Raw genomic sequence first — 6,930 nt, 5'->3', positions numbered from 1 at the left:
GCAGCAGAACTGCAAGTTTCATGGACTTCCATCTGAAGATCCTTTTCAGTTCTTAACTGAATTCTTGCAGATATGTGATACTGTTAAGACTAATGGAGTAGATCCTGAAGTCTACAGGCTCATGCTTTTCCCTTTTGCTGTAAGAGACAGAGCTAGATTATGGTTGGATTCTCAACCCAAAGACAGCCTGAACTCTTGGGATAAGCTGGTCACGGCTTTCTTAGCCAAGTACTTTCCTCCTCAAAAGCTGAGCAAGCTTAGAGCTAATGTTCAAACCTTCAGACAGAAAGAAGGTGAATCCCTCTATGAAGCTTGGGAAAGATACAAACAGTTGACCAAAAAGTGTCCTTCTGACATGCTCTCAGAATGGACCATCCTGGATATATTCTATGATGGTCTGTCTGAGTTATCTAAGATGTCATTGGATACTTCTGCAGGTGGATCCATTCACCTAAAGAAAACGCCTGCAGAAGCTCAAGAACTCATTGACATGGTTGCTAATAACCAGTTCATGTACACTTCTGAAAGGAATCCTGTGAGTAATGGGACGCCTATGAAGAAGGGAGTTCTTGAAGTTGATACTCTGAATGCCATATTGGCTCAGAACAAAATATTGACTCAGCAAGTCAATATGATCTCTCAGAGTCTGCATGGAATGCAAGCTGCATCCAACAGTACTCAAGAGGCTTCTCCTGAAGAAGAAGCTTATGATCCTGAGAACCCTGCAATAGCAGAGGTTAATTACTTAGGTGAACCTTATGGAAACACCTATAACTCAACATGGAGAAATCATCCAAATTTCTCATGGAAGGATCAAAAGCCCCAACAAGGCTTTAATAATGGTGGAAGAAACAGGTTTAGCAATAGCAAACCTTTTCCATCATCAACTCAGCAACAGACAGAGAACTCTGAACAAAATGCTGCTAATTTAGCAAATCTAGTCTCTGATCTATCTAAGGCCACTGTAAGTTTCATGAATGAAACAAGGTCTTCCATTAGAAATCTGGAAGCACAAGTGGGCCAGCTGAGTAAAAGGATCACTGAAATCCCTCCTAGTACTCTCCCAAGCAATACAGAAGAGAACCCAAAAGGAGAGTGCAAGGCCATTGACATAAGCGCCATGGCCGAACCTGAGAGGAGAGGAGAGGACGTGAATCCCAAGGAGGAAGACCTCCAGAGACGTCCAGTGATCAATAAGGAGCTTCCCTCCGAGGAACCAAAGGACTCTGAGGCTCATCTAGAGACCATAGAGATTCCATTGAACCTCCTTATACCCTTCATGAGCTCTGATGAGTATTCCTCTTCTGAAGAGAATGAGGATGTCACTGAAGAGCAAACTGCCAAGTTTCTTGGTGCAATCATGAAGTTGAATGCCAAATTGTTTGGCATTGATGCTTGGGAAGTTGAACCTCCCTTGTTCATCAATGAACTAAGTGATCTGGATCAACTGACATTGCCTCAGAAGAGACAGGATCCTGGAAAGTTCATAATCCCTTGTACCATAGACACCATGATCTTTAAAGCTCTGTGTGACCTTGGTTCAGGTATAAACCTCATGCCCCTCTCTGTAATAGAGAAACTGGGAATCTATGGGGTGCAAGCTGCTAAAATCTCATTAGAGATGGCAGACAGCTCAAGAAAACAGGCATATGGACAAGTAGAGGACGTTTTAGTAAAGGTTGAGGGCCTTTACATCCCTGCTGATTTCATAGTCCTGGATACTGGAAAGGAAGAGGATGAATCCATCATCCTAGGAAGACCTTTCCTGGCCACAGCAAGAGCTGTGATTGATGTTGACAGAGGTGAAATAGTCCTTCAATAGAATGAGAACTCCCTTGTATTCAAAACTCAAGGATCTCCCTCTGCAACCATGGAGAGGAAGCAGGAAAAGCTTCTCTCCAAGCAGAGTCAACCAGAGCCCCCACAGTCAAACTTTAAGTTTGGTGTTGGGAGGCCACAACCAAACTCTAAGTTTGGTGTTGAACTCCCATATCCAAACTCTAAGTTTGGTGTTGGAGAGTCTCAACAAAGCTCTGCACATCTGTGAGGCTCCATGAGAGCCCACTGTCAAGCTATTGACATTAAAGAAGCGCTTGTTGGGAGGCAACCCAATGTCTATCTAATTCTTATTTTTATTGTTTTTCATGTTTTCTTAGGTTCATGATCATGTGGAGTCACAAAATAAATAGAAAAATTGAAAACGGAATCAAAAATAGCAGAAGAAAAATCACACCCTGGAGGAGCATCTGTCTGGCGTTCAACGCCAGAACAGAGCATGGTTCTGGCGCTGAACGCCCAAAATGGGCAGCTTCTGGGCGCTGAACGCCAGAACAGGCATGGTTCTGGCGTTCAACGCCAGAAATGGCACACAGTTGGGCGTTGAACGCCCAAAATGGCCACCAACCTGGCGCTGAACGCCCAGAGTTGGATACAAAGGCATTTTTACATGCCTAATGGGTGCAGGGATGTAAATCCTTGAACACCTCAGGATCTGTGGACCCCACAGGATCCACTCAGGATCTGTGGACCCCACAGGATCCACTCAGGATCTGTGGACCCCACAGGATCCCCACCTACCTCCACTCACTTCTTCTCACCACTCTCTTTCACACAACCCCACAAACACTCTTCCCTAAAAACCCCTCACCAATCACCTCAATCTCTCTTCCCCACTAAACCTTCACCCCCATCAAAATTCAAAACCAATTTCCCACCCAAATCCACCCATATGGCCGAACCTTTACCCCCCCTCCCTTCCCTATATAAAGACCTCCATTCTTCATCAAATTCACACAACACACCCCTCTACACTCCCCTTGGCCGAAACCACATCTCCCTCTCCCTCTCCATATTTCTTCTTCTTCTTTTTCTATTCTTTTGTTTATTGCTCGAGGGTGAGCAATATTCTAAGTTTGGTGTGGTAAAAGCATAGCTTTTTTGTTTTTCCATTACCATTGATGGCACCTAAGACCGGAGAATCCTCTAGAAGAGGGAAAGGGAAGATAAAAGCTTCCACATCCGAGTCATGCGAGATGGAAAGGTTCATCTCCAAAGCCCATCAAGACCACTTCTATGATGTTGTGGCCAAGAAAAAGGTGATCCCTGAGGTCCCTTTTAAACTCAAAAGAAATGAGTATCCGGAGATCCGACATGAAATTCAAAGAAGAGGTTGGGAAGTTCTAACAAATCCCATCCAACAAGTCGGCATCCTAATGGTTCAAGAGTTCTATGCCAATGCATGGATCACCAAGAACCATGATCAAAGTAAGAACCCGGATCCAAAGAACTATGTTACAATGGTTCGGGGGAAATACTTAGATTTTAGTCCGGAGAATGTGAGGTTGGCGTTCAACTTGCCATACATGGAAGAGAACGCACGCCCCTACACAAGGAGAGTCAACTTTGATCAAAGGTTGGACCAAGTCCTTATGGACATATGTGTAGAAGGAGCTCAATGGAAGATTGACTCCAAAGGCAAGCCGGTTCAACTAAGAAGATTGGACCTCAAGCCTATAGCTAGAGGATGGTTGGAGTTTATTCAATGCTCAATCATTCCCACTAGCAACCGGTCTGAAGTTACTATAGACCGGGCCATCATGATCCATAGCATCATGATTGGAGAAGAGGTGGAAGTTCATGAGATTATACCTCAAGAACTCTACAAGGTGGCTGACAAGTCCTCCACTATGGCAAGGTTAGCCTTCCCTCACCTCATTTGCCACCTATGCAATTCAGCTGGGATTGACATAGAGGGAGAAATCCTCATTAAAGAGGACAAGCCCATCACTAAGAAAAAGATGGAGCAAGCAAGAGAGCCCACTCATGGAGCTCAAGAGGCGTATGAAGCTCATCACCATGAGATTCCGGAAATGCCTCAAATGCACTTTCCTCCACAAAACTATTGGGAGCAAATCAACACCTACCTAGGAGAATTGAGTTCCAATATGGGACAACTAAGGGTGGAACATCAAGAGCACTCCATCATGCTTCATGAAATAAGAGAAGATCAAAAAGCAATGAGGGAGGAGCAACAAAGACAAGGAAGAGACATAGAAGAGCTCAAGGACATCATTGGTTCCTCAAGAAGGAAACGCCACCATCACTAAGGTGGATTCATTCCTTGTTCTTCTTTCTTCTGTTTTTCGTTTTCTATGTTATGTGCTTATCTATGTTTGTGTCTTCATTACATGATCATTAGTAGTTAGTAACTTTGTCTTAAAGTTATGAATGTCCTATGAATCCATCACCTCTCTTAAATGAAAAATATTTTAAATCAAAAGAACAAGAAGTACATGAGTTTCGAATTTATCCTTGAACTTAGCTTAATTATATTGATGTGGTGACAATGCTTCTTGTTTTCTGAATGTATGCTTGAACAGTGCATATATCTTTTGAAGTTGTTGTTTAAGAATGTTAAATATGTTGGCTCTTGAAAGAATGATGACTAGGAGACATGTTATTTGATAATCTGAAAAATCATAAAAATGATTCTTAAAGCAAGAAAAAGCAGCAAAGAACAAAGCTTGCAGAAAAAGAAAAAAAAAGGGGCGAAAAAAAAATAAAAAAAAATAGAAAGAAAAAGAAAAAGCAAGCAGAAAAAGCCAATAACCCTTAAAACCAAAAGGCAAGGGCAAATAAAAAGGATCCCAAGGCTTTGAGCATCAGTGGATAGGAGGGCCTAAAGGAATAAAATCCTGGTCTAAGCGGCTAAACCAAGCTGTCCCTAACCATGTGCTTGTGGCGTGTAGGTGTCAAGTGAAAACTTGAGACTGAGCGGTTAAAGTCAAGGTCCAAAGCAAAAGAAGAGTGTGCTTAAGAACCCTGGACACCTCTAATTGGGGACTTTAGCAAAGCTGAGTCACAATCTGAAAAGGTTCACCCAATTATGTGTCTGTGGCATTTATGTATCCGGTGGTAATACTGGAAAACAAAGTGCTTAGGGCCACGGCCAAGACTCATAAAGAAGCTGTGTTCAAGAATCATCATACTGAACTAGGAGAGTCAATAACACTATTCGAAATCTGAAGTTCCTATAGATGCCAATCATTCTGAACCTTAATGGATAAAGTGAGATGCCAAAACTATTCAAGAGGCAAAAAGCTATAAGTCCCGCTCATATGATTGAAACTATGTTTCATTGATAGTTTGGAATTTATAGTATATTCTCTTCTTTTTATCCTATTTGATTTTTAGTTGCTTGGGGACAAGCAACAATTTAAGTTTGGTGTTGTGATGAGCGGATAATTTATACGCTTTTTGGCATTGTTTTTAGTATGTTTTTAGTAGGATCTAGTTACTTTTAGGGATGTTTTCATAAGTTTTTATGTTAAATTCACATTTCTGGACTTTACTATGAGTTTGTAATTTCAGGTATTTTCTGGCTGAAATTGAGGGACTTGAGCAGAAATCAGATTCAGAGGTTGAAAAAGGACTGCTGATGCTGTTGGATTCTGACCTCCCTGCACTCAAAGTGGATTTTCTGGAGCTACAGAACTCTAAATGGCGCGCTTCCAATTGCGTTGGAAAGTAGACATCCAGGGCTTTCCAGCAATATATAATAGTTCATACTTTGGCCAAGAATTGACGACGTAAACTGGCGTTCAACGCCAGCCTTCTACCCAAATCTGGCGTCCAGCGCCAGAAAAGGATCCAAAACCAGAGTTGAACGCCCAAACTGGCACAGAAACTGGCGTTCAACTCCACAAATGGCCTCTGCACGTGCAACATTCAGGCTCAGCCCAAACACACACCAAGTGGGCCCAGGAAGTGGATTTATGCATCAATTACTTACTCATGTAAACCCTAGTAGCTAGTTTATTATAAATAGGACCTTTTACTAGTCTTTTTGACCATCTTTGGTCTCAGCTTTTCATCTTAGGAGACTATTGATCTCGTTTAGGGGGCTGGCCATCTCGGCCATGCCTGGACCTTTCACTTATGTATTTTCAACGGTAGAGTTTCTACACTCCATAGATTAAGGTGTGGAGCTCTGCTGTTCCTCAAAGATTAATGCAAGTACTACTGTTTTCTATTCAATTCATCTTATTTCGCTTCTAAGAAATCCATTCGCACCCAAGAACGTGATGAAGGTGATGATTATGTGTGACGCTCATCACCATCTCCCCTATGAACACGTGCCTGACAAACACTTCCGTTCTACATGAAATAAGCTAGAAGGAATATCTCTTAGATCTCCTAACCAGAATCTTCGTGGCGTAAGCTAGAATGATGGCGGCATTCAAGAGAATCCGGAAGGTCTAAACCTTGTCTGTGGTATTCTGAGTAGGATTCAATGGTTGAATGACTGTGACGAGCTTCAAACTCGCGAGTGCTGGGCGTTAGTGACAGACGCAAAAGGAGGGTGAATCCTATTCCAACATGATCGAGAACCGACAGATGAATAGCCGTGCCGTGACAGGGTGCGTGAGCATATTATTCACTGAGAGGAGGGGATGTAGCCACTGACAACGGTGATGCCCTTGCATACAGCCAGCCATGGAAAGGAGTAAGACCGAGTGGATGAAGATAGCAGGAAAGCAGAGGTTCAGAGGAACGAAAGGCATCTCCATTCGCTTATCTGAAATTCCTACCAATGAATTACATAAGTATTTCTATCCCTATTTTATTATATTAAATTCGAAAACACCATTATCACTTTATATCTGCCTGACTGAGATTTACAAGGTGACCATAGCTTGCTTCATACCAACAATCTCCGTGGGATTCGACCCTTACTCACGTAAGGTATTACTTGGACGACCCAGTGCACTTGCTGGTTAGTTGTATCGAAGTTGTGACAATTATGAATTAAGATCAGAGCACCAAGCTTTGGAGCCATTACCAGGATTTGTACGAGCCTGGAGATCACAATTTTGTGCACCACTTTTCTTACTAACTATTTTAATCATGCAAAATTTAATTCATGGCAAA

At 42.4% G+C, this 6,930-nt stretch overlaps 1 non-coding gene across 1 annotated transcript; it reads right to left on the bottom strand.

Annotated features, from left to right (window-relative positions):
* Window positions 1–253: 253 nt before the first annotated feature.
* LOC148565559 (small nucleolar RNA R71) lies at window positions 254–357 on the bottom strand. The gene has a single exon (XR_015884875.1). It is a non-coding gene; the product is annotated as a small nucleolar RNA R71 (small nucleolar RNA).
* Window positions 358–6,930: the final 6,573 nt, after the last annotated feature.

The sequence above is a fragment of the Arachis ipaensis genome, chromosome B5, assembly GCF_059453495.1.
Source record: "Arachis ipaensis isolate K30076 ecotype BB chromosome B5, ASM5945349v1, whole genome shotgun sequence".
Taxonomy (NCBI): Eukaryota; Viridiplantae; Streptophyta; class Magnoliopsida; order Fabales; family Fabaceae; genus Arachis; species Arachis ipaensis.
This window is presented reverse-complemented; position numbering and strand designations above follow the sequence as displayed.